Source organism: Schistocerca cancellata, chromosome 1, assembly GCF_023864275.1.
Source record: "Schistocerca cancellata isolate TAMUIC-IGC-003103 chromosome 1, iqSchCanc2.1, whole genome shotgun sequence".
Taxonomy (NCBI): domain Eukaryota; kingdom Metazoa; phylum Arthropoda; class Insecta; order Orthoptera; family Acrididae; genus Schistocerca; species Schistocerca cancellata.
This window is the reverse complement of record NC_064626.1, coordinates 890480795-890491293: the sequence shown is the minus strand read 5'-3', so window position 1 is coordinate 890491293 and position 10499 is coordinate 890480795.

Sequence of the window (10499 nt, the reverse complement as noted above, 5' to 3'; positions counted from 1 at the left end):
CTTTGTGTTAATAGCATGTCAAAGAAAAGAAATTGCAATAAAATGGTTTGGACTATGGAGATGGAAGAGAAATGACCTTAAATTTGTTCTTGAAAATGCCGACCGTCAGCTTCCAGTATGCCACGTAAGATCTGGAGCACTCGTTCTAGCATTCCATCAAAAATTTCAGCACAAGCAAAAGTAATACGTCAGTTCATGTCATCCACCACAGCGAAAATCAACTAAGACCTCTTTTGCGGTCACGGCAGCCATGGAGGGGAAAAAAGGGGATGATTTGGCTAGACAATTCGAATTCTATTCCTGTTAGGGAAATACAGCAGCTTCAGGGAGGGAAACACACAGAATGGGCACTCAGTATGTTTCCCAGGAGGAACTGTCCGGTGGGAGGGAAGGGGCCATCCAGGGAGCGACTGGCTAAAAAAAATTGTTCAAATGGCTCTGAGCACTATGGGACTCAACATCTTAGGTCATAAGTCCCCTAGAACTTAGAACTACTTAAACCTAACTAACCTGAGGACATCACACACACCCATGCCCGAGGCAGGATTCGAACCTGCGACCGTAGCAGTCCCGCGGAGCGACTGGCAGCACAGGCTGCAGTCAGCTGCATAGTTGCTCACGTTGACACCAACGACATCTGTCGCCCGATTTCTGGAAAAATTCTCAGGCGGCTGGAGGAAGTGGCGAAGGCAGTTGGGTTGATTCTTGAGGTCTCCTCACAGATCTTGATTTGTTTCGAAAACTGATCAGACCTCTTGGTCTGTAGCCGAGTGGAGAGTATAAAACAGGGGCTTCGATGTTTTTGTGCCGAGATCGGCTGTGGATTTCTGGACCTACTCAAGACAGTGGAGACAAGTCAAGTCACGCATAATATATCAGTTGTGCACTACACACCCCAATAGACCATTCAGTTAGCAGACAACTTGTGGATACTTATTTTTCCCCCTCTACATTGGAAATAACTTCCAGATCTCAGTTGAAAAGCCAGCAGCATACAAGCTAACTATTTAAATGGTCTGGGCATCAATTGCGAAGAGAATCTAAATGTATGCACTGTTAACTGTTGGAACAATCACAGTAAAGTCTCGAAGTTCACGTCTCTCTTAGAAAGTAAGAAGTGAGAATTGGTTGAAACCAGGCAGTAGAGTGTAGGGAAACATTCGATGACATTTGGAACCTCTAGCGGGAAGATACGTTAAACACTCCCGAAGGAGGAGTGTTTGAAACGATGAGAATGAACATTAGGTCCAGTAAAGTCCAAAATATATCCGATTACGAACTAATATGGACAAGACAAACCAATGTCTGTAGACTTAGATTTGTAGTCGCGTGCTTCTGCCAACAGCCAGATCCACGTTTCATAGTATGGAAGTACTCCGAGAGTAAAGTATTAGAAGGTGGTGGCTAACCTGCCTGCCTTCGAAAATTACGCTTACGTTTACGGCGGTAAGGATAAATAGTTTTCTGAAAGTTTTATCTGACAATTATCACTGTCCACATATGGCAGAGGTGTCCTAAACCTCCTAGCTACAAACAGGCTCCAGGCTCAATCTTTCTGACGGTGTCACCAGTGGGAAATGTATTAGCGACCACGAGATTCTTATTGTAATCACGGCCATCAAAGGCAAAAAGGCCATCAAGAACGCTAGAAGAGTATCTGTCTTTGGTTTAACTGACAGAGAACCACTATCAACTTATTTAGGAGACGAAATGAGAACATTTATTTCAGGTACAGTTGAAATGTACTAAACTACAGCCTGGAGAAGTAAGTTCCAAGTAAGGCAATGAAAATGACAAATATCGAGTCTGATTTAATGGTAATATTCGTAGACTGTAAAGAGAAAAGTTAACAGATTCTCGCACACACATAAGAATAGCCATTAGTGAAGTCTTCAATAATTGTCACACTCAAGTCTTGGAGAAAGATTATTAGAAAGTCAATGCACTATCCAAACATTCCATTGAATATTTCGTGGATCAGTCTAGTGTCAAAATTGAAGGTAGCAAACAGAAACGAGAAATTTGAAATTCCGCGTTTAAAAATTTATTCGCGCAAGAGGAAACTAACTTACCAATGTCTGACCATTACACAGACTTACAAGCGAGCCGTTTTAATTGCAGCACCCCCAGAATCGAAAAAGAAATAAGACTGCATAAAGCAAACAAGGCACCAGGACCAGACAGAATTCCAGGAAGATTTTACATAGAGTATTCCACGGAATTAGCACGCTTCCTAGCTATCTGTCGAGAACTGATTGTACAACGAGTAGTCCATTGAGACTGGAGCGCAGGTCAATTCTGTTTACAAAAAATGTTGCCCGTGATTATAGACCGACACTGTTAACATCTGTCTGTTTCAGGTTCGTAGAGCGTATCCTAATTTCAAAAATTATGACGCCCTAGTGGAAAAGAAGCTTCTCTCAAAGAAACAGAAGTAAGTCAGAAAAAACCACACGTTTGAAACACGGCGTCCTTTATACATACCGGACACATTGCGGTGAACAGATGTTGGTGATCAGGAATGTTGCATTTTCCTACATTTCCGTAAGTTGTTAGACACTGTACCGTGTCGTCAGTTTCTGAATGAGATATGATCACATCAACTACCAAATACGCAGTAGGCTGGACAAACATTTGTTTAACAGAACCGATTACGTTATACGAGACAATAAATGTTGTAGAGAAACGAAAGTAACATTGGATATGTCCCAAGGAAGGACCTCCAATGTTTTCAACCTATGTACAGTGTCTCCCTCCTGAGAGTCACTAGGCGCTTTTTCTCTTGTATTGCGACAGATTTCGTCAATTTTGTTTCTGCAATGTGTACTTGGAATCAGCTCAAACAAATGCTGTTCATCATATATATAATGTGATGCCAAGTATCTATTGAAAGCGTCCGTTTCTTTCCCGTTGAATAACAGAAGGCCTTCTGAATTACATTCAGCCAACAGACAGTGAGGAATGCTTGGGAACAGGACACTCACTGGATTTCTGACAGGCAAAGCAATTTCAGGAGTTCCGAAAAAGTGACCCGAGCAACCAGAAAGGACTCTGGTGTTCACAGGAAACAGGGCAGGTTGTGTATGGCGTTGTCAATGTGAAATCTGTGTCACCGAGTGAGGCCCCGAGGAAGTGGTGCTGTTGTTTGTGTAGATATGTTTCCAGCCTAGCGGCCTAGCTGTGCCGAACGAAAGAACTTTAGTCAATAGGAGACAGGCCCTCTGTCATGTCCAGAATAGTGCCACCAGCGGATAACGATCCCATGCTTTCCAAAAGAAAAGTGGGATGCTGCAAAGTAAGATCCTAGCCACAGGCAGTTTCTTTTTTTTGTTTTTTGTTTTTTTTTTTTAAGGACGAGTGATGCGTGGCTACCTGCTGGCCGTAAAAACTCACAACTGGTAAAATTGGTTCTGACGTCAGGAGGAAGGATTTCTTGCCGACGACCAAAACTTTTGGCTTATAACATTATGGCCAAAACCATCCACTGATCACTCAGAGCATTATGACCACCGACCTACGATCGATATAAACCCGTCCAAGAGGAATGACTGCTAGTCAGATACACGTACGGGGCATGTAGTATCAGGGAATGTGAAAGATGCGCAATCTCTCTAATTTTGTGATGGTTCGGAGGCTCGGCACGAGCGTTTCAAAAATTGTACGACTTTTAGGGTGTTCGATGAGTGCTGTGGTGTCTTCAACACGTGGTGAAACCAAGACGAAACCGCGTCCACCCGTAGTGGAATTGGGCGGCTATCCCTCATTACAGATTACCGGCGTCGTAGGCTGGGCAGATTGTTAAAACAGGACAGGCGGCTATCTGTAGCGGTGCTAACATCAGATTTCAGTGCTGGGCAGAGTACAGGTGTGTCTGCACACACAGCGCAGCGAACACTCCTAACAACGGGCCTCCGCAGCCTACGACGCATGCATGCGCTAATGTTAACATCACGACATTGGCAACTACTACTCAAAAGTGGACGTGGCCAACGGCACTAGAGGTTGGCGTAGTGGCAGAGGGACGCATGGTCTGATGAATCCCGATGCCTTCTTCATCTTGCCGATAAAAGGGCCGAATCCGTCGTCTTCAAGGGGAGAACCTCCTAGTCTCCTGCACTGCGAGACGGGGACAGGTCGGCGGCGGTCCCATTATGCTCTGGGAAACACTGACGTGGACAGCTGTGGATCCAGTGGAGCTCGTGCAAGGTCAAGGAGTATCGTGGACTAGTTGCAGACCACGTAAACCGCTTCATGATCATCATGTTTCCCTACGGCAGTGGCATTTTTCAACAAGCTAATGCGTCTTGTCACAAGCCCAGGACCGTGATGAAGTAGTTCCAGGAGCACAGTAGCTTCTTCCAGTTGAAGTGCTGGCCGCCCAACTCGCCTGATCTGAACCCGATCTACCACATCTGCGACGTGACTAATCGTGGCGTCAGTGCTCATCGTCCCCCTCTCTGGAATTTACTGGAATAGGAGTGACTTGTGTTTGCAGATGTGGTGCCAGCTCCCTCCAACGGCCTATCAAGGCCTCACTGTTTCCATGCCACGACACTTCACCGCTGTTATCAGTGCCATAGGTGGACACACCGGTTACTAGTTAGGTGGTCATAATGTTTTAGCTGAGCAGTGCGATAGAATTACCGTAAACCATGAGACACGTATTTCAGAATATTTTTCGCGACACGTCTGGTATAACAACATTTTCAAGAATGTCAAATAATTTTATGTCATAGCAATACGTCTCATTGGCATACAGGCGAATGACAGATTTAAGATAAAAACACATTTCCCAGACCCCTGTAACGTAGCGCAGAGCTGGAGAACCATTTAAAAAGTAAAAAAAGAAAATGTCAAAAAACTAAATCATAGAAAACTGTCTGAAAATCTATAATAGATTTTGGTCAATTAATCGGCAAGAAGCATTTTGAGACTGTTGCGAAAATGTCAAAAAAATTAACCGTTGTGGAATGAAGCATTATGTTCGAAAACTGTTGGACACGACAAAATAAGTTGCCTAGATGCAGAAAAAATTGATAATGAGATGAATTTAGTGCAGCACATTACTGATCAGACATCTCGATACACAGAAATCATTACAAGATCCTACTGAGGCGTATGAAAGTCCATGTTGCAAGCCAATGAACAAGCACTAACCCTCAAATTGTGATATGATTAATACTGGGCTTACTCGAAACCATCGTACAAAGGGAATTTTTCTAGAAATTGGACAAAAAGAAAGTGGGATATAATTTAAAAGATACGGTTTATTGAAATTGAAAAATACGAACGTTTTTAATCACTGCCCAACTCATCTGCACTATCCTCCTCATCATAACCAGTCTCCAGTCCATTATCGATTTCTTCAGAGTCTTCCTTTAGAAAACAAATATTATTACTCAAAATCACTCATTTCTTTATACAACTCTTACAGTGAAATTCATGTCATCTATATCTTCTGTTGATGTTTATCCTTCGTCTAAAATAACGTCGCTCATTTTTGGTAGTTGACTAGCAGAGAATCACGAAAAATCATTATGTTCCTCGTTGTCACATCTGAAGTCTTTGGGCCTTAGATGTGTTAGATTTCTCGTAGGAGGGTTGCTCCATATTAGTGAAATATATTTTATTTTCAATAAACGGTATCCTAATTCTGTTTTACACGGCGATAGATTACGAGGCTCAAAATTAGATACATCTTAAATGCAGTACGTTAGAAGAATGTTCGCTTTTCATTTAATACGTTGGTTTAGTAAAAATGTTTTCATTTCATTGTATAATTTTCACGTGTATTCTTCTAAGTCATTCAGTACTTTCTCAGTGGCCTTTATTCCCTTGAGATTGAATGGGGGATTGTAATCGCAGTCGGTCATAGCACGAAATGCACAAAAAAAGATTTTGCTAGGGCAATCCGATTGTTTCATACACAATCAATGTAAAGGCGAGAACCACCAGCACCAACAGCCTTCGTCATATATAGGGTAGTTTTCACAAATTTCATATTCCCAAACATTATAATTAAACTGTCAGTGTTAAACACTGATTAGATACGCCATATCATTAACTGATTTGACAAGCGTGGTAAACGATCTTAGTACCTGCCTCCTCGTTTTGTTGACAATTTATACCTTCTGTAATTGTTTGATAAATACCAGATTCTATCTAATATTCATAGCAAATGTGTTTAATAATGATGACTGTGTTCGCTATAATCTGCTACGTGTCCTGTTGTGCCGCATTATTAATTAAACATTCAACCAGAGCTTCTCTATATTTTGTATTTTTCAGTTCTTTTACGAAATGCGAACGTTTAACTTACTGCGTTCGTGACAGGAGTGCAGCAAGTAAGTAGCAGTTCTCGAAGGGTAATAAGTGCTCGAGCATTCTTTTTGTTTTGGAAGTATACATGACATCGAAAATGTCTGAAAACAAACATATTCGTAATAAAATGAAAGAGTCTATATATCCCGTAGAGCTGTGACCTTTTTTATCTTTACTGCTCACCTTGTCGGGTTCAGAATCATCTACTCTAGCAATTTTGTATGGTTTTGGTCGTAACAAGATGAGACATCGCTTTGGTCGTGGGCTCTCGTACTATTAGGGATGTCACCCAGCTTTCCTCTCACGTATTGGAACCTGACTTCATCAGGTATCGCCAAGTTGTTTAGAGAATGGTCCTCTCCGAAAGGTATAGTTGTGCAGTCACTCGAAGGATGTGAAACTCCTGTAAGGCCCGCCAGAGGCGCATGTGTCGTGAAAGCAGGAGAGCCACCAGTCGGCATTCTATAGGCGTGACTTGTCTCTGATTAGCCGGTGGAATGCTTCATGTTCATCCTGACTCTCTGGATGCAATTGCTGTACTTCACTGAACCGTCGAATGCTGTCAAAGTAATTTCTTCCTGTACCGAGTTTCGAATTGTTTTCCGTTAAGATGACAGATACTTTCTAAAGAAACCGCAGGCATTTTTCGAACGGTCGTTATTGTGCTGCCATGATATCACTTGGGACACACAGAATAACAAAACAATTGCGTTTCTGTCTTACATAAGCCAAAACTAATTCGTCTGTGTATACTTTACATCTACATCTGTACCACTGCTAGTCATTTCATTTCCTGTCGCATTCGAAGATATAATGAGGGGAAAACGACTGTCTGTATGCCCTTTTATTTCTCGCATTTCATCTTTATGGTACTTACGCAAAATTTATGTTGGAGACAACAGAATTATCTGCAGTCGGCTTCAAATGCTGGTTCTCTAAATTTTCTCAGTAATGTTCCTTGAAAAGAAGGTCGCCTTCTCTCCAGGGGCTCCCCTTTGAGATCCTGAAGTATGTCCGTAACACTTGTTCAAACCTACCGGTAACAAATCTAGCAGCCCGCCTACTGAATGCTTCGATGTCTTCCTTTGCTCTACAATAACTTACATTTTTCCACATTGAGTGCCAGCTGACATTCACCCTACCAACACGAAATTGTGTCTGTGTCATTTTGTATGTTCCAACAGTCGCTCAACATCGACATGTTACCGTACACCACGGCATCACCAGCGAACAACTGCAGATTGCTGTCCACCCTGTCCACCAGATCATTAATGTATACAGATAACAACCGCGGTCCTATCAACTTCCCTGCAGCACTCCTGATGTTACACTTGTCTCTGATGAACGTTCGCTGTTGAGGACAACATACTGGATTCTATAAGTAAAAAAAATCGTTTGAGCTTCTCTCGTATCTGTGAACCTATTCCATATGAACGTACCTTCGTTAACGCCCGCAATGGGCCACCGTGTCAAATACTTTCTAGAAATTATGGAATCTTCCTCTTGCCCATTATCCATAGTTCACACAAGCTGAGTAACGCACTAGCGATGCATTCTATAACCACGCTGGTTCGTAGACATAAGCTTCTCGACCGCAAGAAAAGTTATCACACTCTAACTGAGAATATGTTTAATGATTCTGCAGCAACCGGAAGTTAGATATTGATCTGTAATTTTGCGCGATGGTTCTTTAACTCTCCTTATACACAGGAGTCACCTGATCTTTCTTCCAGTCGTTTGGGACTTTGCACTGGGCAAGAGATTCACGATAAATGTAAGCATGGCAGAGGGACAATGCCGTGGAATGCTCTTAGTGAAACCAAATTGGGATTCCATCCGGAGTTGGTGACTTATTTCCTTTAAAATCTCTCAGTTGTTTCTCTACGCCAGGGATGCTTTTACTATGTTGCCCACATGGAAGTCTGCCCAATGATCAAATGACGGTACGTTTCTATGATTCTCCTCCGTAAACGATTTCCTGAACACGAAATGAAGATCTTCGGTTTTCGTTTTGCCTTGTTCAACTGTCACCCTAGGCTGGTCAACAAGGAACAGTATGGAAACCTAGAACCACTTAGCAATTTTACATAGGAACAGAATTTCCTCGGGTGCTCTACCAGATCTTTTGACAGTGATGGCTGTAGTATGCTTCGTCCATAGATCTTTTCACAGACGTACGAATCTCTACTAACCTTTGTCGTCTATCTCCTTCCTCGGCATTTTCCGAATTTCATTATTAAGCCATGTTGGGTATTTCCGTTCTTAATCCACTTAGCAGGCACATGATTCTCCAGACCACGTTTTACGATCTGCTTAAACTTTGCCCATAGTTTCTCTACGTCCAACGCACTGGAACTAAGTGATATCAGTTCACAGTCTAAGTGGTTGTTAAACCGCTTATCTGCTGTATCTAGCAGAAACACTCTCCTAGCCTTCTCCACGAATCGATTAACTTTCGTTCTTGTAGTTGCTATAGTGACATCATGACGCAAATACCCGTTTCTATACCCATGTTATCGATAAGGTCTGGTCAATTGTGGCTACAAAGTCTAAGATATTTCTGTTGCGTGTCGGATGCCGAACTAGCTGTTCAAGATAATGTTCAAAAACATATTCAGTAGCATTTCGCACAACTCTCGGTCTGCACTACCTGCAATGAATCGATAGACATCCATTCTAAATCGGTAGGATAAGTCCGCTTTCAACTAATATTGCATGATCTGGGTATTTACGCGCTACCGACCGTAGGCTTTCTTTGTATGGCTCTATAACTGTCACAGTGGAATGGCGTGGCCAGTAAAAATGTCCAGCAATCAAACCGGCTACACCTCCTCCTGTTGTGTTCGACCAGATACCTTCACTTTCACACAACTTCGTCCACAATACAGACAATATTTTTGTCAACTGCAATGTGATAAGCCATAATACAAAAGTCAGTTTAGCCGGGAATGTAAAAAAAAAAAAAAACTGAATTGCAATGAAGTTTGTAAATAGCAACATGATGCACAAGGCACTGTGTAATCGTCGCCATACGCACAATACTATTCACTCTGTTCGAATGATACAACCTATAAAATGTCTTTGTCACACCAATTAGCGTATATCCTTAGACTTGCAGATATCAACGTTGTGTGAGAGATACCTTGGAATACAACCCGTCAATATTACTAAAAGAAAACACCGTCCATATCACTCACACTAATCAATATAATCCTAAGAATTATCTCCAATTTCAGCAGCCGTCCTCGTCGAGTACTGGAGCACACTTCGATAAGGATGAGACCGCTGCTACATTATGTGATCAAAAGTATTCGGACACCTGGCTGAAAATGACTTAAAAGTTCGTGACACCTTACATCGGTAATGCTGGAATTGAATATAGTGTTGGCCCACGATTAGTCTTGATGACAGCTTACACTGTCGCAGGCATACCTTCAGTCAGGTGCTGGATGATTTCGTGGGGAATGGCAGCCCATTCTTCACGGAGTGCTGCACTGAGGAGAGGTATCGATGTCGGCCGGTGAGGCCTGGCACGAAGTCGGCGTTCCGGAAGATCCCAAAGGTGTTCTATAGGATTCAGGTCAGGGCTCTGTGAAGGCCAGTCCATTACAGGGATTTATTGTCGTGCACCCACTCCGCCGTAGGACGTGCATTATAAACAGGTGCTCGGTCGTGTTGAAAGATTCAATCGGCATCCACGAATTGCTCTTCAACAGTGGGAAGCAAGAAGATGCGTAAAACATCAGTCTAGTGCCTTCCTGTGATAGTGCCACGCAAACCAACAAGGGGTGCAAGCCACCTCCATGGAAAAACTCCACCGCACCATAATACCATCGTCTCCGAATGTTACTGTTGGCACTACACACGCTGGCAGATGACGTTAACCGGGCATTCGCCATACCCACACCCTACCATCGGATGGCCACATTGTGTACCATGATTCGTAACTCCGCACAACGTTTTTCCTCTGTTCAATCGTCCAATGTTTACGCTCCTTACACCAAGCGAGGCGTCTTTTGCATTTACCGGCGTGATGTGTGGCTTATGAGCAGCCGCACGACCATGAAATCCAAATTTTCTCACCTCCCGCCTAACTGTCATAGTACTTGCAGTGTATCCTCATGCAGTTTGGAATTCCTGTGTAATGGTCGGGATATATGTCTGCCTATTACACATTA